We start from the raw sequence: 25,180 nt of genomic DNA, 5'->3' as shown, positions 1-25,180 counted from the left end.
ACATGGTAATAAATGAACAAACAAACAGCTGTTTTCTCCAAGGCTTCCACATCCCGGGTTCCCATTTGGCCCAAGCTTCCCCGTGGTTCTCCAGACTTGGCAGCTGGGTGGGAGGCAGTAGGAGGCCGGAAGGAGGAGGCGAGGCTTTGAAGTAGAATTAGGTCAAAGCTGATCATTAAACAGTGTGTAGGTTTGGGGAATTTGCTTTTCTTTTTCTCTCTGTTCTTAAGGAAGCGCTGGGGAAGCTGTGGGAGGGGGAGGGGGGGTGCCAGATGCGCCAGCTGTCTCACCTCCATTCTCGTATTTTCCCCCTCCCCGCTGCCCTTGGTGGTAGGGGTGGTGTCCTCCATTTCTCAGATGTAGATGTGGTTGGGGGAGTGCAGTTTCCCGCTGCAGGTGTGCTAAGAACGCCCCCCCCACCCCGCGGCCCCCATCGGACTGCACGCAGCCCAGGCAGGCTCTGGCCACCCCACTGGCTCCCTGGGAAGCAGAACAATGGATTCCATTTCGTGTCTGAGCTCCACAAGTTTAACGAAGCTTAGAGAAAGTAGGCTGAGGGAAGACGCTGGTTCCTCAGCTTGACCTCAAACCTTCCTTTTGCCTGTGGTACCGAGACCCTAGTGGTACCTAGGTACTCCTAGTCTGTAGGAGCCAACGAGAGATTTGAAGGACACTCAAGGAACAGGTAACTGAGCCTGGCAGGGGAGGGAACTGAGTCAGTTGGGGGTTGGCCTTGGCCTCCGTCTCATGTTCCCCGAGTAATAAAACACTGTGTCTGACAGTAGTTTGAGGATACAGCAAAATCGAGCAGGAAGGGACAGAGAGGGAGCTCCCATGCCCACACCTGGACCTCTGTCGCCATCTACATCCTGCACCTGAGTGGGGGATGGGTCGTGATCAATGAACTTCCTGAGACACTCAGTTACCACCCCCAGTCCCACGTTGGCGTCAGGATTCACTCATACACACTGGCAAGCCTCCAGCCCTGTGCTGGTGTGCGGAGTGGCTTCACTGCCCTGGGCGTTCCCCGTGTTCCACTTTCTCACCCGTCTCCCCACAAGCCCTGGCAACCACTGTCCCATAGTGTTCTTTTCCAGAGGGTCAGGTACCTGCTTCTTTCAGTTAGCCGTAGGCACTTCAGGTTCCTCCATGATTTTCTTCTTGGCTTAATAGCTCACTTCCGTTGAGCACTGACTACTGTCCCATTGTCTGCTGCACCACTGTTTATCCGATTACCTGCTGAAGAACATCTTGGTTACTTCGGAGTTTGGTGATCGTGAGCAAACCTACTATAAACACCCACGTGCAGGTTTTTGCGTGGATGTAAGAGAATATGTATCTTTGTAAGGAAATGCGCAGCTGCTCACTGGCTTCACAGTTTCCCAGTGCCGTCTCCACAGCCTCATCACAGTGTTGTCAGCGTGTGGGACTTGGGCCATTCCAATAAGTCTTTTTCACTTGCAATTTCCAAATGGCATGTGAAACTCTGCCATTGTTGAAGATCTTTTTATATACTTCAGTGCCATTTGTATTTCTTTGGTGAGGTGTCTGTTCAGGTCTTTTTTGTCATCTTTCAGTTGCTTTTAATTGTTGACCTTTAATAGTTATTTGTTCAGTTTGGATAATAATCCTTTATCAAATGTGGCTTCATTTATTTATTTGAAAATTAGAGTACAAGAAAGAGCGAGCGAGCGAGAGAGAGGTCTTCCATCCACTGATTCACTCCCCAGATGGCCACAATGATGAAGACTGGACCAGGCCAAAGCCAGGAGCTTCTTCCAGGTTTCCCATGGAGGTTCAGGGGTCCAAACAGTTGGGCCAAGCCCTGCTGCTTTCCCAGGCGCATTAGCAAGGAGCTGGATGGGAAATAGAGCATCTGGGACTTGAAGGGGCACCATGTGGGATGCTGGCATTGCAGGCAGCTTTACCTGCTGTACTACAACGCTGGCTCCCAAACGCATTGTTTGCAAATATTTTCTCCCAAGTTGACTTCTCTTCTCATTGTCTTAACATCTTATCTCAGAGAATTGAAATTTTTCATTTTAGTGATGTCCAACTTATCAATTGTTTCATGAAGCATGCTGAGTCTAATAAGTCGTGACTATACCCAAGGTCATCTAGGCTTTCCCCTATGTTATCGTCTAAGAGCTTTATAGTTTTCTGTTTTACATTTAGGCCTTTGAACTATTTCAGTCAATTTTTGTGAAGAGTGTATGTCTGTGTTTCTTTCTCTCTCTCTCTCTCTGCACATGAATATCTAATCATTCTAGCACCACATGTTGAAAAGACTGTCTTTACTCCATTGTATTGACTTTGTTCCTTCGTCAAAGATAAGTTGGCTGTATGTGTGTGAGTCTGTTTCTGACCTCCCTATCTGTTCCATTGATCTTTTTGTCTGTTCTTTCACCATTGCCACACTCTCTTGAGTACTGTAGCTTTATGGTAATCATAAGGATGGGTAATGCCTGTCCAACTTTTCCTTCAGTAGTGAGTTGGCTGTTCTGGATCTTTTGTCTCTCCATATAAACTTTAGAGCCAGTTTGTACATATCCACAAAACAGTGCGCGGGTATTTTGAATGATATTGCTTTGAATCTATAGATCAGTTTGGGAAGAACTGACATCTTGACAACACTCAGTCTTCCTCTTTCCATGAACATAGAATATCTTTCCACTTACTTAATCCAGAGGTTTATAGTTTTCCTCATGTAGATTTTCCATATAATTTAGACCTATTTCATTTTTTATACTTAAGTATGAAGCTTACACCTAAATATTTTGAAGCCTAAGTAGTTAATTTTTGATGAGTGTGATAATGTGTTTTTAACTTCAAACTCCCCTTCCTTGTTCATTGGTGGTATATAAGAAAGTGATTAACTTTTATATTTTACGTTTGTATTCTGGTACCTAGCTTAGCAGTTTTTGAGAGTTTTATTCTGTTTTTTGGTCAATTCTTTCGGATTTTCTGCATAGATAATCATGACATCTGTGAACATGGACAGTTTTTTATTCATACCTAATTTGCATAGTTTTATTTCTTTTTCTGGCCTTATTGAATTATTAAGAACTTCCAGTACAGTGTTGAAAACAGTGGTGAGAGGGACATTCTTGCCTTGTCAGGGAAGCTTTGAATTTTTATCATTAAGTAGATGTTAACTGTAGAATTTTTGTAGATGTTTAGCAAGCTGGAAAAATTACCTTCTATTATTCTTAGTTTGTTCAGAATTTTTATCATGAATGGGTGTTTTGTCAATTTTTTTTCTGCATCTATTGATATGATCATTTGATTTTTCTCCTTTAGCCTATTGACCTGATGACTTACATTAATTTGTTTTTGAATATTGAATCAACTTTGAGTATAAGGGATAAACTCATGGGGTAGCTTTGCTGTAGACTGAATGTCTACATCTCCCAGAATTCATATGCTGAAATCTAATTTCCTAATGAGGTCATGAGAGCAGATCCCTCACCAATGAGATTAGTACCTTTATTAAAGTACCCAATAGACTCTCTTGTCCTTCTACCATGTGAGGCTGAAGAAAAAAAAAAAAAAAAAGGACCAGAAAGTGAGCCCTCATCAGGCACCACATCTGCTATCTTCGGAATTCCTAGCTTCCAGAACTGTGCAGAGAGAGAGAGAGAGAGAGAGAGAGAGAGAGAGGTCTTCCATCTGATGGTTCACTCCCCAGTTGGCTGCAATGGCTGGAGCTGCACCAATCCAAAGCCAGGAGCTTCTTCCTGGTCTCCCACTCAGGTGCAGGGGTCCAAGGACTTGGGCCATCTTCTACTGCTTTCCCAGTCCTTAGCAGAGAGCAGGATTGGAAGTGGAGCAGCCAGGACTCGAACCAGCACCCATATATGATGCTGGCATTTCAGGCCAGGACATTAACCTACTGTGCCACAGCACCAGCCCCTGGAAGCCTCTTGAGTCCACAAACTCTGACCTTACTTATTTATTTGACAGGCAGAGTGGACAGTGAGAGAGAGAGACAGAGAGAAAGGTCTTCCTTTGCCATTAGTTCACCCTCCAATGGCCGCCGCGGCCAGCGCGCTGCGGCCAGCGACCGCGCTGATCTGATGGCAGGAGCCAGGTACTTATCCTGGTCTCCCATGGGGTGCAGGGCCCAAGTACTTGGGCCATCCTCCACTGCACTCCCTGGCCACAGCAGAGAGCTGGCCTGGAAGAGGGGCAACCGGGACAGAATCCGGCGCCCCGACCAGGACTAGAACCCGGTGTGCCAGTGCCACAAGGCGGAGGATTAGCCTAGTGAGCCGCGGCGCCAGCCTCTGACCTTATTTAGACAAGGCCATAATCAAAGTGGAAGTTCTCTCCTCCCTTCAGAGAAAGGTACTACCTTCTTTGATGACCCCTTCTTTTCACCTGGATCTCACTCACAGAGATCTTTCATTTAGGTCATTTTTTTGCCACAGTGTCTCGGCTTTCCATGCCTGAGATACTCTTATGGCTTTTTAGCCAAATCTGAATGCCTTATGGACTGATTCCAATGCCAGAGTATTGTTTAGGACATTTATCATTGCTGTGTATCTTGCTTCCCATGTTGGGTGGTTCTCTCCTTTTTAATTCTATCAATTATTATCAGCAGACACTTGTCTTATTTATGTGATCCCTTTGACACTTAATCCTATCTTTATGATCAGTTATGAACTTAAACTGATCACTTTAACTAGTAAGATAGCATTGGTACCAGCCAACTTAATGGGATTTGGACTCCTATGGCAAGTTTTTAGCTTTCCCCTTAAGGTTAAGTCTGAAGGAACATGTGCCATACTGCACATCTCCTCCCTCTCTTATTCCCAGTTTTATTTTAACAGGGATCAATTTTCATTTGGATTTAAACACCTAAGAATAATTCCGTGTTAAGTAAAGAGTTCAACCAGTGGTATTAATTAGAAAAAGAAAATACGAAAAAGAATAAAATAGTAAGCTGTTTCTCGACAGTCAGGATAAGGGCTGATCAATTCATTGCTTCTCAGTGTCAGTTTCACTTCTACAGTTTCCTTTTAGGTGCTCAGTTAGTTGTCACAGATCAGAGAGAGCATATCATATTTGTCCCTTTGGGACTGGCTTATTTCACTCAGCACGATGTTTTCCAGAGTCCTCCATCTTGTTGCAAATGTCCAGATTTCATTTTTTTTTTACTGCTGTGTAGTATTCCATGGAGTACATATCCCATAATTTCTTTATTCAGTCTTCTATTGATGGGATTTGTGTTGATTCCATGTCTTAGCTATTGTGAATTGAGCTGCAATAAACATTGAGGTGCAGATAGCTCTTTTATTTGCCAATTTAATTTCCCTTGGGTAAATTCCAAGGAGTGGGATGACTGGGTAGTGTGGTAGGGCTATATTAAGTTTTCTGAGGTATCTCCAAACTGTCTTCCATAGTGGCTTTACTGGTTTGCATTCCCATCAACAGTGGATTAGTGTCCCTTTTCCCCCACATCCTCACCAGCATCTGTTGTTTGTTGATTTCTGTATGTAGTGGCTCTAACTTTTAATATTTCTTTCCTTCCACTTCCTTTGGACTTATTTTGCTCTTCTTTCTCTAATTTCCTAAGATAGAAATTTAGATCATCATTTTTCATATTACTTCTTGTCTAATACATGCATTCAATGCTGTAAGTTTCCCATAAGTAGTGCTTTTGCTGTATTCCACAAATTTTGATAAGTTGTGTTTTCATTTAGTTTGAAAAATTTTTTAAATTTCTTTTAAAAAATTATTTTCAGATTTATTCTCTGGATTATATGTTATTTTGAAATGTGTTGTTTAATTTCCCAGTATTCTGGTATTTTCTAGCTTTGTTTCTGTAATTGATTTCTAGTTTAATTTCATTGTGATCCAAGAGTAGAAATCATATGATTCATGTTCTTTTAAATGTGTTAAATTGTATTTTATGGTCAATCTTGTTGAATGTTCTTTGTGAGCTTGAGAAGAATGTGTAATCTGCTGTTGATGGATGAAGTAGTTTATAGATGTCAATTACATCCATTTGGCTGATAGTGCTGTTGAGTTAACAGTGTCCTTACTGGTTTTTCTACCTGCTGAATCTGTCCATCTTGATAGAGGAGTAGTGAAATCTCCCACTATACTGGTGAATTCTATTTCTTCTTGCAGTCCTGTCAATTTTTGCCTCACATATTTTGACCCCTCATTTGTAGACAAATACACATTAAGGATCATTGTGTCTCCTTAAGGATTGGCCCCTTTATCTTTATGGAATGTCCTTCCTGATGCCTGATGCCTTCCTTGTTCTGAGTCGACTCTGTCTGAGCCATAGCCAGCACCAGCCCCTCGAGTACACTTTTAAATAACACTATACTACTTCATGGGCAGGGAAACTACCTTGTAATAAGGAAATGTTCACAAATCCTCCCTCCTGTCCTTGATACCATTGCTACCATTCAATTCCTTTATTCACAGGCATATATATCAAGTATATATGCCTTTATACATGCTATATATGAATCTTTATACAGGTATAGGTCATCAAATATATTATTGTTTCAAACAAACTTAAATCTGTTAGATCTACTAAAAATATTAAAAATGCAAGTTTTTATTTTTCACTTGTTCTCTGATGCTCTTTATGTATATTTCAGTTTGTCACTCATGTAATTTTCTCTCTGAACAACTCATTTTATTTTTTTTAAAGATTTTATTTATTTATTTGAGAAGTAGAGTTACAGACAGTGAGAGGGAGAGACAGAGAGAAAGGTCTTCCTTCCGTTGGTTCACTCCCCAAATGGCCGTAGTGGCCAGAGCTGTGCCAATCTGAAGCCAGGAGCCAGGTACTTCTTCCTGGTCTCCCATGCGGGTGCAGGGGCCCAAGCACTTGGGCCATCCTCCACTGCCTTCCCAGGCCACAGCAGAGAGCTGGACTGGAAGAGGAGCAGCTGTGACTAGAACTGTCACCCGTTTGGGATGCTGGTGCCGCAGGCGGAGGATTAACCTACTGTGCCACAGCACCGGCCCCTTCTTTTAATATTTCTTGCAAGGCAGGCCAACAGTCAAAAATTTTCTCAATTTTTGTTTCTCTGAAAAAGCTATTTCTCCTTCACTTCTGAAAAGCAATTTTCCAAAATACAGAATTCTAGGTTGGAGAGTTTCTTTCTCTCAGCCATAAATATTTCATTCTCCTTTCTTCACACTTGCATGATTTCTGAGAAGTTGGATATAATTCTTATCTTTGCTCCTCTGTGTGTAAGATATCTTTTCCCCTCTAGCTTCTTCAATTTTCTCTTTATCATAATTTTTTGAATTTTATTTTTTAATATATATGTTTATTTGAGAGGTAGAGTTATAGACAAAGAGAGGGAGAGACAGGTGTTCCATCCACTGGTTCACTCCCCAAATGGCAGCAATGGCAAGAGCTGTGCTGATCTGAAGCCAGGAGCCAGGAGTTTCTTCCTGGTCTCTCACATGGGTGCACGGGCCCAAGGAGTTGGGCCATCTTCTACTACTTTCTCAGTCATAGCAGAAAGCTGGATCAGAAGAGGAGCAGCTGGACTAGAACCGGCACCACAGGTGGAGGCTTAGTCCACCATGCCACAACACCAGCCCCAATTTTTTGAATTTTAAATATGATATTCTTAGGTATATACATTTTTGTCATTTATCGGGTTTGACATACTCTAGCTTCTTAGATATGTGATCTGGAGTCTGGCATTAATTTTGGGAAATACTGTTTATTATTGCTCCAAATATTGCTTCTGTTCCCTTTTCTTTTTCTTTTCCTTCTGGTATCCTCATTATACATATGCTATCCCTTTTATCGTTGTTCGAGGGGTCCTGTTGCCTTTTATTCCCCACTTTTTTTTTTTTTTTTTGCCATTGTTTTTCAGGCTAGGATGTTTCTTTTATCATATCCTCAAGCTCAGAAATTCTTTTCTCAACCACGTCCCATCCAGACATTTCAGTTTTGTTGCAGTGTTTTTGATCTCTAGCATGTTTTTCATTCTTCCTTAGAATTTTCATCTTTCTGTTTACATAACCCATCTGTTCTTTCACGTTGTCTACTTTTTCCATCAAAGTCTTTATCGTGTTAATCATAGTTCAAAAAAATTTCTTGGCCTAGTAATACCAGAATTCCTGCCATATGTGACTCTGGTTCTGATGTGTACTCTGTCTCTCCAAGCTGTGATTTTTTACCTTGTAGTGGGATTCGTCACTTTCTGCCGAAAGCTGGTCGTGGGGCAGTAGTTGAGAGGAGTTTCAAGGTCAGTGGACCTTTGGTAACGTGGTCACAGGGAGTGGGGAAGTGTTCTGTCGACACAGGGCTGCGTCTCTGTCTTTCAGTGAGACCCTGCCCCTGGACTGTGAACTGCATCAGCGGTTCTGGGGGTTTTCTGTCCCCTTAGGTGGGACACGAGGTCTACGGGGTGCTAGACGTGGGTGCGTGCCTCCTCCCGCGTGCGTAATTGGAGTTATAGGGAGTTGGCTATTTCCCTTCCCCCAGCATGGTCAGGTTTGATAAAATCCCAGCAGGGTAGGCTCTGGCAGATTAGTTTCTCCTGCAGACAGGCCTTGAGAAGTGGGTCGCACTGCTCTGACTCCCTCAGACATGGTGACCTCCCCTGCCCCTGCCAGAATCCCGAGGGGTGTGTGAGTACCCGTCAGAGGTTCTGAGGCCAGCCCTCTCTGACCCCTGGGGGCCGCCTCTCCCTGGGCCCCTGATGCGCGCTGGACCTCTAACATTTTGTCAAGCACAGCTCAGTCTTTCCTGTCCCAGGACGTTTCCCTCACGGCTCTGCCCCGGTGAGCTGCCCTCGGCCTGTCTCTCCACCTCTGGGGCAGGGACTCAGCCCGTCTTACAGACCCACGAAGGCTTGTTCAGCATCATACTTACCGCAGCAATGCAGGGAGACTCCATGCTCCTTACCCGCCACACTGGAAACTGCAGCCTTCCTTTTTTTGTTGTTTTTGGTCTTAATTTTTAAATTTTATTTATTGCAGAGAGAGAGAGAGGTGGAGGAAGGCAGTACTCCCATCCTCTGATCCACTGGTTCCCTCCCCCAATGTCTGCAGCAGCCCAGAGACCAACACCAGGAGTTGAGCGCCAAATCCTCCCTTGTGGGTGGCAGGGGCTCAGCTACTTGAGCCCTCACTGCTGCCTCCCAGAGTCTGCATTAGGAGGAAGCTGGATTCAGGAGCCGGAGCTGGGCGGCAAACTCAGCTCCTTCTTCTGTGGGATGCAGGCATCCTAGCCATCAGGCCAAATGCCCGTCCTGGCCTTCCTTTTTAAACATTGCACTATGGGCGTGTATTGCCTATTCAAAAAGTAAAATGAATGATGTTTTGGGATCATGTCTTGGGTCTGTTGCTTCCATAAGGGTCCGGAAGTAGTCATTTTTTTTTAATGTTTCCTTGTTTGGACAATGAACATAAAAAATGGGCCTCTCAAGACTGCTCAGAACATTAGATCATATGACACACACGCAAGTGTCGTCGGCATCAGATCATATAACACACACGCAAGTGTCGGCGCTTGTAAATGTTCAGTACATGGCAGCCAATTGGCTACGCTAAGAAGCTCTAGTCATGGGAACTACAGTGGATCAGCCGCTGTGTTTGTGCTGCAGGAAATCTATATGGATCATTTTATAATGTTTTGATTTTCAGCCTGAAGCAAGCATGGTGAGTCCACCATGAGAACAAACCACACATGAGGGGGTGGGGTGCGGATTCAGGCAGATCTGCCCACAGGACCTAAGGCTGAGCAGCCCTGAGGAGGGCATTCAGCTTCCCTGCCCGCAGCCCCAGGACGGCTGGACCCCCGCTGCCACCTCCGTTCCCTGTCAGAGGCCCACCTCCCAGCCAGCTCCAGCTCCACCCGCTGGGAATCAGCAAGCAGGAAGAAGAGCGGCACCACACAGCAGACGCCAGACCAAACCCCCAGCGCAGGCTTCTCCGTCTCCTGCCGCACGCTCCTCTTCCCTGCCAGCCACTTCTTTCCTCCTGGTTGCCTCTTCTTAAAGCCCCTCCGTTGTCGGGAGCAGTCCTCTGTGCCCTCAGCTCCCAGGCCCCAGCAGAGGGCCCCTCCCTGCGTCCTCACAGGCTGTGTCGGCGGCGGCATGGCCACGGGCAGCCTCCATCTTGTTTGGGTAAATCGGGTCATTCTCCTTATTTCACAAAGATGTATGTGTGTGGTCAGAGCTGGAAGTTAGGCTCAAGGCTTCTGACCTCGTTTAGTGCCTCCTCCCGCGGCTAACTCAAGACCATACAGTATCATAGAATCTTGCTTCCCATAAACCTGCTCAGCTCGAAACCTCCACTTGACTGCATGTTCTCTAATGGTGAACTTTATTTTTTTAAAAAAGAGAGGAATTCTTTTTTTTTTTTTTAATTTTTTACTTATTTACTTGAGAGGTAGAGTTGCAGCGAGAGAGGGAGAGAGAGAGAGAGGTCTTCCATCTGCTGGTTCACTCCTCAAATGGTAACAGCTGGTGCTGGACCGATCTGAAGCCAGGAGGCAGGAGCATCTTCCGGGTCTCCCACACAGGTGCAGGGGCCCAGGGACTTGGGCCATCTTCTACTGCTTTCCCAGGCCACAACAGAGAGTTGCCTACTATGCCGCAGCACCTAACAATGAAACTTCAGAGGTGACAAAGTATTAGTGGGGGATGTGACAATAAAAATCCAATTGCTAGAAGTTCTGGGAGTCAGTTCAAATTCATTCCAACATCTTCTTCTTGGTGTATCTGTGATGTTTCTCTGCAAGACTGAATTTAGAGCAATGACCCCTGAAGCAGGGTGACATTCTCCATCAGCTGAGAGAGATCTTATTATGTTCACTGACCTCTGCGAAGGCAACGGTGCACATTGAAGGAATCAGAAATCACTGGCAAGACTTGAGATGTGATGAGGTCTTCCACTTCCTCAGCCTAAGCTGGGATTTCATTGTCTTTGACCTTCCAGGGGCTCAGGGTGACTGAGCGTATCAAGAGGGTCTGCAGAGGGGGCAGGTGGCTGGGGCAGCCGGCGGGCGGCCAGGAGTAGAGGGTTCATTTGGGGCTGTGAAGGGACACAACCTTGGCTGGCAGTCTGAGACAGGTGTCAGCAGGCTCCCGCTCTTTCTGAAGTCTCTCAGGAGCCTCCCCCATTTCCTTGTCTCTTCCCAGCTTCCGGTGGCTGCTGACATTGGCATTCCCTGCTTGTGCATGCACTCCACCAACCTTGGCCTCCACTGCCGCCTGGTCATCTCCCCGTGAGTCTCTGCTGTCTCTTCTTTTGTTTTTGTTTTTTAAAGATTATGTATTTGGGCTGGCTCCACGGCTCACTAAGCTAATGCTCCGCTTTGCGGCGCCGGCACACCGGGTTCTAGTCCCGGTCGGGGCGCCGGATTCTGTCCTGGTTGTCCCTCTTCCAGGCCAGCTCTCTGCTATGTCCAGGGAGTTCAGTGGAGGATGGCCCAAGTGTTTGGGCCCTGCACCCGCATGGGAGACCAGGATAAGCACCTGGCTCCTGCCATCAGATCAGCACGGTGCGCTGGCCGCAGCGTGCTGGCCGCGGCGTCCATTGGAGGGTGAACCAACGGCAAAAGGAAGACCTTTCTCTCTGTCTCTCCCTCTCACTGCCCACTCTGCCTGTCAAAAAATAAATAAATAAATAAATAAATAAATAAATAAATAAATAAAGATTATGTATTTGAAATGCAGTGAGAGAGAGAAATCTTCCATCTGCTGGTTCATTCCCCAGAGGGCTGCAACAACAGGGCTAGTTGAAGCCAGGAGCCCAGAGCTCCATCTGGGGGCAGAGGCCAAGCACTTAGGCTGTCTTCCCCTGATTTCCCAGGTGCGTTAGCAGGAAGCTGGATTAGAAACAGAAAGCTGGGACTCTAACCAGTGCTCACATGGGTGCTGGCATCGCAGGAGGCAGCTTAACCACTGTGTCACAACACTGGTCCCCTGTCGACTCCTTGTAAAGACCAGTCATTGGATCAGGGCCCCACCCACCTTAGCTACTTACATCTGCAAAGATCCTATTTCCCAGTAAACTCACATTCTTGGGTACTGGGGGTTAGGACTTCAAGGCGTCTTTCTGGGAGACGCAGACGAGCCCAGTGCAGCATACTCTTCCTGTCTCCAGAGCTCGTTAGCAGAAGGTGCCTGCTGGAATGCTGTGACAGCGGGGACAGAATTGGCAGTGACTGCAGGCCGGGAGGTGAACTTGTCAGGTCAGCAACTTCCACACCTCTGGGAAAGGGGCAGTGGGAGCTTTGGGGACCAACTCAACTCGTCTCCCTCCCCCCATCCCTGGCAGAGGCCACTTTCCAAGCCAGCCCCTGAAGGGCAGGGTACCTCTCTAGTCTTCATGTAACCCATCACTTCAAAATAAATGCTGCAAGTCGGCCCTGTGATCTTTTATAAGGGAGATTCAAAAAGTACATGGAAAAATGGAGCAAAAAGATAATGCAATCATAAAAAATAAATGTAAAACAAAAAATTGAGTTTTTTTTTAAAATATTTATTTATTTGAAAGACAGAGTTACAGAGAGAAGGAGAGGTCTGCCAACCACTGGTTCACTACCCAGATGGCCACAATGACCAGGGTGGGGCCAGGCTGAAGCCAGGAGCCAGGAGCTTCTCTCTGCTGCTTTTTCAGGCACTTTAGCAGGAAGCTAGATAGGAAGTGGAGCAGCTGGGACTTGAACCTGCACCCATGTAGGATGCTGGCGCTGCAGGCGGAGGCTTAACCCGCTATGCCACACTGCCAACCCAATACTTTTTCCATAAACTTTTCAAGTCCCTTCGTACGGTTTTACATGGAGGTTAACATCCCTTCCAAGGTAGGTACGTGTATAATTCATCCCAGTGTTTAAGAGCAACCCCCTGGAAATCTGCTCGGGTTTGTTACCCAATAGTAGTTTGGAAACATTGCGTCTGATGCTGACTCAGGCCTGGCGGGGAGAAGTCGCCACAGGCTCTGAGTTCTGGCATCGATTCCTGACTTCCCAGCGGGAGAAGCTCAGGGGTGGAAGCCCACAGGCCTGATTGCCTTTTTAGATTAATATTTAAAAGGATGGCCGCCTCCATCCAGCCTGCCAGCCCAGATCCGTGCCACAAGCCAAGGCTCAGCCTTGCTGTGCGCAAAGGCCGTGAGGAAGACTTGGTGAAATGTTAATTAACTGAAGATAAACATCCAGAGGGAGGCTGAGTCCATTAGCCGGCCCCACCACCCAGAGAGAAGGCCTCACTAATCACGCCCCGCAGCAGGCGGAGTGACCCACAGGCTGGCGGTGTCCACGTGCTTGCAAATTAGAAAGCATATTTTCAAAACAAATACGCGTGGGGTCCCTGTTCGTCATGTTGCTCCTCCTGAAAAGCAGGCGAGCTGGGATGTTAATGAGCAACTGTTTGCAATATTTCAGCTTGGGAAGGCTGAAAACACAAGTGCAGCAAAAACAAGGCTGGATTTGTCCTTCCCTTGGGAGAGGGAGGGGAGCTGGAAGGGAAGCCAAGCAAAAGCGATGAGACACCAAGGACCCCTCCCGCAGGAGGAATACACAGAACACAGCCGGCCTGGGGCTGACCGAATCCAGAAGGGGCTGGGAAAGCAGGTGTGGCCTCACAGTCAGAGTCAGCAGGGCTGGATCTTGGAAGAGGTGTCCAATTCGGCAACCTCTGGGTTGTAAGACGGCCGAGCAGCAGGGCTGCAGCTTGAGTTGACGCTGTTCCAGAAGGAAGGTTTTATGCAATTTGGTCAGCAAATAGCCACTTCGTTCAGCCGTTAGCCTGCGTGTTCATTGCTTCCGATGTAAGACGTTTGACTCCAGGTCTGGGCATACAGCAGAGAAGGAGATTTGACAAAACCTCGTCCTCATTCAGCTCACATTCTAGCTGCAGGGGGAGACAGACAACAAATACCCAGGAGAGCATCAGGTAGCCATGAGGATGGAAACCTGACTGGCGAGAAAGAGCCGGCCACATCGAGGTCTGCGGAGGGCGCTGCAGGGTTCAGCAGGTGCTAAGGCCCTGGCAGGCGGGAGCTGGGTGTACTGCAGGAATGGAGAAAAGCAGCAAGAAAAGGAGATGAGCCATGGAAAAAACGGCCAGGCAGGGGCAAGGTTAGGGAGACCGAATTTTATTCCAGGTGCAGCTATTTGTGACTTCGTGTGAAACCCAGCATTTCCCCTGGGTTACAAGCCTCCAAAGGGCAGAGACTACAGTGATCATGCTCACTCCGTACCCAGCTTGCATTCCCGGGCAGGTACTGAATGCTGTTTCTTTGTCTTTGAGTTCCATCTTCTGACTCTTTGTAGTGTGGTGGGCCGGCCTTCAAGCTGACCGCCACTGGCCCGTTCTTCTGTAGGTTGGCCCCGGGGCTGGCCTTTTGCAACCAGTGAACTCAGGCAGGAGTGATTGTGCGTGGCATTCGCGCCCAGGCCCTAAGAGTCCTTTCAGCATGCATCCTGTCCTCTGGGACTTCTTGCTCTGGAGGAGGCTGGCTGCCGTGTCACGAGGGTATGCAAGCAGCCATGTGCAAAGGCCCATGTGGAGAGGAACCGAGACCCTGGACAAGAACCAGCAACCAACCTTGTCGTGTGAACCGGTCACCTTGGAAGTGCATCTGCTTTCCTCCTTCAGACTCTTGGAGTCCGAGCTGACACATTGCAGCCACATGAGAGGCCCTGAGCCACAGCTGCCTGATGAGACCTTCCCAAACTCCTACCCAGCAGAAACCATGGAAGGGGACAGGTGTGTGGCATGGTTACACCGTAAGCCATGTTGGAGTGCTGGACCCAGCTCCTGGCTATTGCACCTGGGAAGGCAGCAGATGACGGCTTGAGTACTTGGATCCCTGCCACCACCCCTGGGGGAAACCCAGATGGAGTTCCCAGCCCCCAGCTTCAGTCTGACCCGGCCCCGGGATGAAGGCAGCATGCGGAGGGTGAACCAGTGGATGGCGATCTTCCTCTCTGTTTCTCTGCCTGTCAAAAAAATAATAGAAGTTGGATTTCATGCTTGTCTCTCAGCCTTGAGCTGAGAGTCTGCTCTCCAGACAGTCAACCCCTCTCCCGTCAGCCCCCACGGGTCCCCCTCCCCTCCACAGACACACTCGTTAAGGCCCTGCCTGGAGGACTCTGTCCTTGTGGCGCTCCCTCCCTAGCCTCAGGGACTTCTCGTCATCAGCATCCATTAGCAGACAGCATGTGCACCAGGTGTTGACCTTGAAAATGACCGTGGGTCAAAAGTCACAGACTCCTGAGGCTGGAGGGGGCCTAAGGTCTGGTCCAGACCACGCTCTTCTTAGGGGATGAGGAAACTGAAGCTCAGGAGTCCTTGTAACTCGCCCAAGATCACACAGTAACTTGCCCAAGGTCACACAGTAACTCGCTCAAGGTCACACAATAACTCACTCAAGGTCACACAGTCCATTAGTGCTGAAGTCAAGCCAAGTTCAGTTCTTTCAGCTGAGTTAACTATTCTAGGAGCTTCTAGAAGATAGACTGTGTTTGGACTTTCTTTGAGCTCCCTGTGCATAGTAGGTGTTCATTTAGTATTTGTGGAGTTGGTGATTGACTGCAGCAAAACACTCCCTCTCATATAAAAAGAATAATTATTTATTTGAGAGGCACAAATGCTCATGATGGTTCCTGGCTGGGACTGAAGCCCTGAGTTGGGAACTCAAACTGGGTCTCCCATGTGGGTGGCAGGAATTAGGGCTGCCTCCCAGCGTGTGCATGGATGAGGAAGCTGGAATCAGGAGCCAGAGTCAGACTTCTGTAACCTTCTGAGCTGTAAAACCAGCGTAACAGGAGGATTGGGAAAATGCAGGCAGAGCTAGGTACATCTTGACACCCAACAAATGCTATTTTTTTTTTAAATCAGCACTCTATTTTTTTCTGTTTTATTGTAAAAATTTTCAAACACAAGGTAGAAGAGAAAAATTTATGGGGGCTAGCTGTACACTAACTACCCAGGTTCTACCATTAATATTTTATTAAAATTTGTTTTTACTTTCCTCTCCATCTCTCCACCCCCCATCCTTTCAGAATCGATATGTAGTGATGCATTTCAAAGTGTCCTGTAAATTACAGACACAGCAATCTACATGATGCGTTCCTCTAAATACTTCAGTACATGTATTATTAACTAGAGTTCACGATTTATTTATTTTTATTTTTAAAGATTTATTTATTTATTTGAAAGTCAGAGTTACATAGAGAAGGAGAGGCAGGGTGGGGGGGAGAGGTCTTCCATCCACTGGTTCACTCCTCAATTGGCCACAATTGCTGAAGCCTCACCAATTCGAAGCCAGGAGCCAGGAGAGTCTTCCGGGTCTCCCATGTGGGTTCAGGGGCCCGAGGACTTGGGCCATCTTCTACTGCTTTCCCAGGCCACAGCAGAGAGCTGGATTGGAAACAGAGCAGCCAGGACTAGAACCAGCACCTATATAGGATGCCAGCATTGCAGGCGGCAGCTTTACCTGCTATGTCACAGTGTCAGCTCCAAGTTCACGATTTATTTAGATATTTCATTGCATATGGAATCTAGATACAATGAAATGTACAAATATTAAGTGTATATTTGCTGGGCTTAGGCAAATTCACCCATGTAATCTTTTTTTTTTTTTAAGATGTCTTTATTTATTTGAAAGGCAGGATGACAGAGAGAGAGGGAGACACACATACACACAGAGAGAGAGAGAGAGATAGAGAGGGATCTTCCATTCACTGGTTCACTCCATAAATGGTTACAATGGCTGGGACTGGGTCAGGCTGAAGCCAGAGCCAGGAACTCCAACCAGGTCTCCTACATGGGTGGCAGGAGTGCTGGCACTTAGATCATCATCCAGTGCTCTCCCAGGTGCATTAGCAAGGAGCTGGATTGGGAGCGGAGCAGACGAGACTTGAACTGGTGCTCTGTCCAATATGGGCTGAAGGCAGTGCAGGTGGTGGTATACCCCACTGCACACAATGCTGGTCCCTAACCGTGTCATCTAATCCTCCATCAAGATGTGTAGAACTTTCCCATCACCTCATTCTTCTTCCTTGTCTGTCCCTGCCCCACCCCTAGAGTTGTCCCCAAGCACCATATGAGGGTTTTTTTCCCCATCGGTTACCTATTCTAGAACACAATATAAGTGGAATCATATGTAGCATAGTTTGATAGGTGGCCTTGGGCCCCCACAATTCTCCCCTCTTTCCCATTTGTAGTTCTCAAAAATAACCAGACTGTGCTGGGAATGAATGCAACTTCTTGAGATAAGAAGGAGCCGGCTGGACACGGGAGGGCCCTCCACACTTTGGCCCAGCAGGTCATACAACCCTGGAAGGCTTCTTCCAGGGGTTCTTCAGCTGCAAGTAGCGCATGCACTGTGGAGACCCCGTCCACTCCTGAGCTGTGGGACTGGCACGCCACGAATCCTAGCCTTTCTGGTCCTTTGCTGCCTATCGGTAGTAAACCTGCTTCGTGTAACGTGAGTATGCGGATGGCCTATCTTGCTGGACTTGGATAAGTTGGCAAGCAGTGCAGCCTGTGTGACAACACACAGTGCACACCTGTTCTGTAAGGCTGCGTCCGCTGGGCACCGCATCGTGAAGGTCATCGATGGTGTTGTGTGACCAGTGCTCCATCTTTTTTACTGCTTGATAGTTTTCCATTACATGAGTACACCACCATTTCTAACCTGTTATCTCGCTACCCATTTTTTTTTTTTTTTTGACAGGCAGAGTGGACAGTGAGAGAGAGAGACAGAGAGAGAAAGGTCTTCCTTTGCCGTTGGTTCACCCTCCAATGGCCGCCGCTGCAGCCGGCACACCGCGCTGATCCGATGGCAGGAGCCAGGATCCAGGTGCTTTTTCCTGGTCTCCCATGGGGTGCAGGGCCCAAGCACCTGGGCCATCCTCCACTGCACTCCCTGGCCATCTCGCTACCCATTTTAAAAAATTTTTTTTATTTTTTTATTTTTGACAGGCAGAGTGGACAGTGAGAGAGAGAGACAGAGAGAAAGGTCTTCCTTTTGCTGTTGGTTCACCCTCCAATGGCCACCGCGGCCGGCGTGCTGCGGCCAGCACACCGCGCTGATCCGATGGCAGGAGCCAGGTGCTTCTCCTGGTCTCCCATGGGGTGCCGGGCCCAAGCACTTGGGCCATCCTCCACTGCACTCCCTGGCCACAGCAGAGGGCTGGCCTGGAAGAGGGGCAACCGGGACAAAATCCGGCGCCCCAACCGGGACTAGAACCCAGTGTGCCGGCGCCGCAAGGCAGAGGATTAGCCTATTGAGCCGCGGTGCCGGCCTCGCTACCAATTTTTAATAAATGCTGATTACCTCTCTTCTTTCCTTACGGTAGATGATCACCAACCACATCAACCACGGCCAACATCAGCCGGAAGGGAATTGCATCTCTGAGACAGAAGAAGTCCCGAGCCCGAGGGAGAAGGGGCTGCTTCTCACAAGTGAGTTCTTCCTGGTCTTACATCAGTGCGTGGACACAGCAGCATCGTGGACAGAAGATGAGATTGAATTTCCTCCAGGGAGATCCCTCACCCTGTCTTATTCTCATTCCGTACATTTCTTCCAGCTTCCTCCACCATGAAATGACTTGGAGCCAATTAGGAGCCTTCTGCTTCCTCATCAGTGATATTTATGACTATGGAAATATTTATGGTGCATGGCGAGGGCTTGGGTCAGGCAAGAGACAGAGCTTTCGCTGTGCGTGTAAATGAGATTTGTCTCCTGCTTATTTTTTGCCAGGGTTGTAAAAAGGAAGAATGGAACTCCTCCCTGCACCCCCATCTAATCTTTGCATTCAGGCTGCGAATTAATCGGTGGTATGCCTCCCCACCCCTTTTTTATTACTGGCCTCCGTGCTTGGAATGAAGGAGGCATTTTGGCTTTCTGGACAATTTGCTAGTGTCACCTCCAATGCCCTGTCCAGCTAGAGCTATAAAATAATATGAGAAGATATTAAAAAAAACTTGTTAAAAATTTATCTGAGGGGTAGAGGGAGGAGGGGCGTGGAGAGAGTGGGCGAGCTTCTATCCATCCACTGTTTCACTCCCCCGGTGCCCACAATGGCCAGAACTCAATCCACAGCTCTCAAGAGGGGTGACAGGAACCCAGTCACTTGAGCTATCACCCCTGCTTCCCAGAAACCACATTAGCAGGAAGCTGGAGTCAGGAGCTGGACTCGGGTATTGAACTGACTCTGATGTGTGACGTGAGTGTCTTAAACACTGGGCTAAATGCCCAGCCCCAGAAAAGCACTTTTAGTACAATGACAGGAATTTCTTATTTCTATAAGAGTCTTGAGAACTGCTTGTGTTGTGGTGTAGTAGGTCAACCTGTAGTTCAGGCATCCCATATGAACACAGATTTGAGTCCTGGCTGCTCCACTTCGCATGCAGCTCCCTGCTAACGCACCTAGGAAAGCAATGGAAGATGGCCCGAGTCCTTGGGCCCCTGCTGCTTTCACAGGAGACCAAGCTGGATCTCCTGGCTTCAATCTGGCTCTACCCCGGCTGTTGCGGCCATTTGGAAATGAACAAGTGGATGGGAGACTGATCTCTCTCTTTCAAATAAATCTTTAGGGAAAACAAACAAACAAACAAAAAAGAACTGCTGGAGCAGCAGCATAGAGGAGGGACTTGGAGCCGGCACTGTGGCACAGCAGGTTAATGCCCTGGCCTGAAGCACCAGCATCCCATACGGGCGCCAGTTCGAATCCTGGCTGCTCCTCTTCTGATCCAGCTCCCTGCTATGGCCTGGGAAAGCAGCAGCAGATGGCCCAAGTCCTTGGGCCCCTGCATCCATGTGAGAGACCCGGAAGAAGCTCCTGGCTCCTGGCTTCGGATTGGCGCAGCTCCGGCCAATTGGGGAGTGAACCATTGGATGGACGACCTCTCTTTCTCTCTCTCTCTGCCTCTCCTCTCTATGTGTAACTCTGACTTTCAAATAAATAAATACATCATTCAAAAAAAAAAAAAAAAAAAAAAGAGAGAGAGAAAAACCAGACCCGTCCCTGAGTTTGGTGGAATTCCCAGGGTAGGCAGCTTTTTAGCTCAAATGTCCATTTTCCTTTACCCTCCCTGCACACCCTCACTCCTGGCTCCCAGGAACCTCCTTTCTCCTCACCACATCCGTGGCCCCTGCCTGCACCTGGGATCCCATCCTCTGCCCCCAGACCCGGCACACTGCCATCTTCAGACACTCCCCTTGCAGATTCTGCACCCCCCTTGGCCCACAAACACTGCTTATGGCCCTATCGACTTGGAAGTTGTTTCTCCAAATAGATGCAGGTGTCCACCCGACGTGTGTGACGAATGCCTCCCACGTGCCCAGCTGCCCTCTCCCGCCCCTCCTCTCCTGGATGCTTGAAATCCGCACTGTCTGCCTTGGCGTCCTCCCTCTTATCCCTGTGCAGTCCCGGCCAGCCTCGGTGCTGCCCTGCGAGGGCTCCCAGGGCCCCAGTGCACTTCCCCGTGGCGGAGGCCAGAGCAGTCCTGCCTTCTGCTCCCAATGGCCGGTGCCCTCGGCCAGTGCCCTCCCCATCTGCTTCTGAGACTCAGCAACGCCCTGTCCCTCCCCACACCTCTCGTTCTGCCCAGCCCTGGACTGGGCTTGAGTTCCCTCCTGTGTCCTAAAGATGGCCACTCCTCAAAATGGTGTTCTCAGACCCTTGGCATCCCCCACCACAGTCAGCTCTCCCTTCAGGCAGCATCTCCCCCACCCACCTGTGACGCACAGGCCCTTGTTCCAAGGTGCCATGTACCTGAGTCACCCTATACCTACCGCCAGCCTTCCCCCCAAGCCTAGGGGTGGGAGCCAGAGCCTGTGCTCACTGGGAGCTTATCATGGAGGCAGAGACACACATGCAGATTTTGCAGTGCACTGCAGCACACCCTGGGGTAGGCCATGAGACTCATGCCCTCTGGTGGCACAAGAGATGAGCGGGATTAATAACACAGGTGCTAACTCAGAATGCAGAGGAGCTGTGGGCTCTGTCACCCAGGGCAGGGCCTGTACAGGGTGTGTGTGTGTGGGGGGGGGGAATTCAGTAGGGATGGACAGAAAGAGGTGTCTGTTCCAGGCCTCGGAACTGGGGCAGGAAGGACTTTTCAAGGAGCGTTCTTTCTACCATCATCCAGCCGCTCAGGTCATAATGTTTGTCCTGTCTTTTTTTTTTTTTTTAATTTATTTGAAAGGTGGAGTTACAGATTGGGGTGGGGGGGAGAGAAAGAGAAATTGAGATCAAGATCTTCCATCCACTGGGTCACTCCCCAAATGGCCACAACGACAGGGCTGTGCCAGGCTGAAGCCAGGAGCCCAGAGCTTCATCCAGGTCTCCCCTGTGGGTGCAGGGTCCCAAGCACGTAGGCCATGTTCCATTGCTTTCCCAGGCATATTAGCAGGGAGCTGGATCAGAAGTAGAGCAGCTAGGTCTTGGACTGGCACTCATGTGGGATGCTGGCATTACAGGTGGCGGCTTAACCCACTATGCCACAATGCTGGCTCCCTTTTTGTTTTCATTTTCATTTTATTTCAAAGGCAGAGATAGAGAGATCTTCCATCTGCTGTCTCACTCCCCAAATGCCTGCAACAGCCAGGGCTGGGCCAAGCTGAAGCCAGGAACCTGGAACTCAATCTGGGTCTCCCATGGGGGTGACAGGGACCCAAGCACTTGAGCCACCACCTGCTGCCTCCCAGGGTGCGCATCAGCAGGGGGCTGGACCAGATGCAGAATAGCCAGGACCGGAAGCAGGTACTCCAATACGGGACGCAGCCACGGGGCCACAACACCTGCCCTCAGGGTGCTTCCTGCCCTGAGTAGTGCTGCTTCCTGGGGGGCTCCTGGAGCCCGCCCTTGTTTTTCCCCCAATGCTCACAATGACCAGGCGGTGCTAGTAGCTTTCAATGCCTGGGAAGGAGAAACGGCCAAGTCACACTGAGAAGGTTGGTCCCATGTCCTGTAGTGGTTCCTAGGCTGAGAAGCACCATATGCAGGGGTGGGGGGGAATTGACTGTCCCATGCCATTTCCATGCCTCCAAAAAGCCCTACCTTGGTTTGTAAAACCCTGGTCAAATCCAGAGTGAACAGCACTCACTGTGCGCCGTGGGCAGAGCAAACTCCTGGCTGCGCTCGGGACGCAGAAGCGGCCCAGTGACAGGAGGCAGGGCTGGGAGAGGGCGTCATCAGGGAATCCCAGGCCTCAAAGCGGTGTTTGATCTTGTCTGCGGCGAGACGGTGAGGCCAAACCCCTCAATGCAAAGGCAGGACCCGGCCTCGCCTCTGTCTTCCCGACTCCCTGACTCCCCAGCTCCCCAGGCCAAGGCGTCCTTGCCTGTGGCTCAGCAGAAGCACTTCACTGAACTGAGCAGGGACGCAGCTGGCCTGACAGGTTCTAGTCACCGGACTCAAGGAGTCCTTTGCTCCTCCGATAGATAGGAGCCTCCATGGCCAGTGCTGTCTGCAGGGGTTTGTTCAGGGGATTCCAGGTCCAGGCAGGGGCATTCCAAGTACAAGGCGGAGGGTAACTACCACTCACAGGTAACCCCCACTCCACCTGAAGCCCACCTGGCCATCATGAGCCTTCCCCACTGAGCAGGGCAAGGCTGACCAAATCAAAGTCAAGTCACGAACACCACTGCCCAACCAGGAGCCTGGACACGCGCTGATCACGCACCTCTCGGCCCCAGTGTCGATCTGTAAGAACCTCCACCCCTAACTCCTCAGGGGAGCCCGGGAATCAAGCAACGGCTGCCCGGCTCCTTGCTATGCACTGTACAGGCAATAAACACTTGTTTTCTTCCGCTACCCCAGTTTTAGTGATCGGCTTTCTGCGTGTCTGGCGAGCAGACCCAGTTTGGGGGCTCTCTACAACACCTCCAATGGTTTGGGTGTTGCTGAGCAACCCCTGCAAGCAGATGGTGCGCGCCAGTCACCAACAAACACCTGCCCACCCGGTGAACACCAGGGTCCCAGCCAACAGGGCAAGTCCCTGCCCTCGAGGTGTTTACCTCCTCGGGGCGGAGAAGGGGGACAGAAAAAACACCACCAACAGAGACCTAGCACCACCACCACCACCACACACACACACACACACACACACACACACCAGACTGACCGGTGGGTGATCACAAGTTGCCAAAAGCCTACAGAAAAATGAGTGACAATATTAGCCCGGCAGGTGTACGGAGCCCTGTCAGGGGAGGCGGGGACTCTGGTCACTTGTCCCTGATGACTGGCTCCTCAGGTCTCTGCAATCTTGATGCTACCCACTGCCTGCACCAGGGCCCTGTCTCTGCAGACCCAGTCTTGGCCTGAGGGGCTGAAGCAGTTAGCGACATCCCGGCTGGAGAAGGAGCCAGGGCTGAATGCCAGGAAAAACCCTAGGGTCAGAGCCAGGGACTCTGAGCCAAATTACAGCCTCTCTGGCCAGAGGGAGGCGCTGACCAGGGTTGACGGGTGCAGGAAGTTCCTGATTGGTCATCAAGCAAAGGGCTGGGGGCATGGTCTTTGTCTTATTGGCTGTTGGGCCTTGCGGGGGCGTGGTCTGATTTAAAGGAACATGGTGTTATTTCGGGAGCAATTCAGCTTGGGGTCTGAAGCGGATGTGTAGCTCAGTCAGGGTCCTGGCGGCAAGCAGGTGTCGCAGTCATTAGACTAGTTCAAGGAGGGTGAACTGACGAAGGTGTAAGGAGGTGAGGGGGAACAAGAAAGGGGCCCAGATCCTAAGAGAAGGGAAGGGAAAGGAAGGGGGTGGTGAACCCAGCGAGGAGAAAGGGGCAGGGTGAGCCGGTTGTCTTCAGACAGACAGGGGGCACGGCCAACCCGGGGGGAGCACCTCGGCCCCTACACTCCCTGCTCTGTTCCCCGTTGGCCAAACCAGAGAAGTCCGGGGCCAGAGAGCCAGGTGGGAAGAGGGAAGAGAAGCTAAAGGCCTCCCAGGACGCGGGCAGGGCTGCCCTGTGCTGTGAACCAGGACCCCGGCCCCCATGAAGTTGGCGGGCTTCGGGAAGGACAAGCTCCCCCTCGGAGCCTGGCGCCTCCCCGGCGTGATGCTTTCCACTTGCATCGCGGGCGTGGTGATCCTCCCTGGACCTGTCTGCTGCTTCCAGGCCACCACCCTCTCTTGCTGCGTTTCTCCAACAGCTCCCTAGAGGTCTCTGGCCTTGCCTCTCACCTAGTCCTCTCTTGACTGTGCAACCAGATCTTGCCAATGCCCCCACACTCCCTCCCGCAGCACCTAACATGAAGCTCGGATGTCTTACCCTGGCTGCTGAGCCCTGGCCTGGCCTGGCCCTGGTTTACATTTCCACCCTTATCCTGGCTACTTCTGTCCCAATGCACATCCCTTTCTGTTACCTCCTCCCTCGAGCTGGCTCAGCTTGGTCCAGCCACACAGAACTGCTCGCGCTCTCCCTGACCCCAGGGCCTTTGCCCGGGCTGTTTCTCCTCTTGAAAGTAGGGAAGTCAATGCTAATCTGTTTCTCATTTCTCATTCCTTTGTTGCTAGGTGCTTCAGTGCCTCCTATATTCTCCCAAAGCACCCTGGCCCTGCCCCAATAATATTTATTTTTAAAGCAATTCAATAGATATTTTACTGAGTACTTGTACTGCACCAAGCCCTTCCCAACTCACGCTGTCTCTGCTTAGCCTGTTCTTCCCTTCACTCTCCGTCTGGCTCATTCTTACTTCTCATTTGAGTCTCAGCTTAAGTATTCCTCCTGCAAGAGGTTCTTAGTCTCTCCCAGTGTTCTTGTGATTCCGCTGACTTGCTGACTTCTCCCCCTCTCCACAAGGGAGGGGCTGGTTCTGTTCCATCTGTCGCTGTGTGCCTAGCCCTAGTTCAGAGCCTGGCATGTGGTGGGCCCTGGTCACAGGTGTGTGTGTGTGTGTGTGTGTGGAGGCATAGGGCTCGCTCACGACAGAGGGAGGAGGGCTCTATGTTCCAGGAGTGAACTCAGCTTCTGTAGGGCCTGAAACTCCAACAATTTGGAGAGTTCTTGTTCAGAAAGCCACACTACCAGGAACACAAAAGTAAAATGAGAGTGAGCCTTAGGTTGGGGAATAAAATGACAACAAATTGTAACACGTTCAAAGTGCAGAACTACCACAAATGTCACAAAGTATAGAAAAACAATATGCGTTTTTGTTCATTAACTGCCTTGCTCGTTGCTATAATTCTTTCTTCCTTTCTATTTTTTTGGCTGAGTA

General features: G+C 49.4%; 1 long non-coding RNA gene across 1 annotated transcript in view; it reads left to right on the top strand.

The window, feature by feature from the left end:
- Nucleotides 1-25,180, top strand: part of LOC127493688 (uncharacterized) — a 51,697-nt gene that overhangs the window by 20,882 nt on the left and 5,635 nt on the right. The window contains exons 2-3 of the long non-coding RNA XR_011390519.1: nucleotides 11,139-11,224; nucleotides 18,314-18,419. This is a non-coding gene — a long non-coding RNA (uncharacterized lncRNA). The remainder of the gene's footprint in view (nucleotides 1-11,138; nucleotides 11,225-18,313; nucleotides 18,420-25,180) is intronic.

The sequence above is a fragment of the Oryctolagus cuniculus genome, chromosome 7 (assembly GCF_964237555.1).
Source record: "Oryctolagus cuniculus chromosome 7, mOryCun1.1, whole genome shotgun sequence".
In the NCBI taxonomy this organism is placed as follows: Eukaryota; Metazoa; Chordata; class Mammalia; order Lagomorpha; family Leporidae; genus Oryctolagus; species Oryctolagus cuniculus.
Note: the sequence above shows the minus strand (reverse complement) of the source record. Positions and strands in the feature narration are given on the sequence as shown.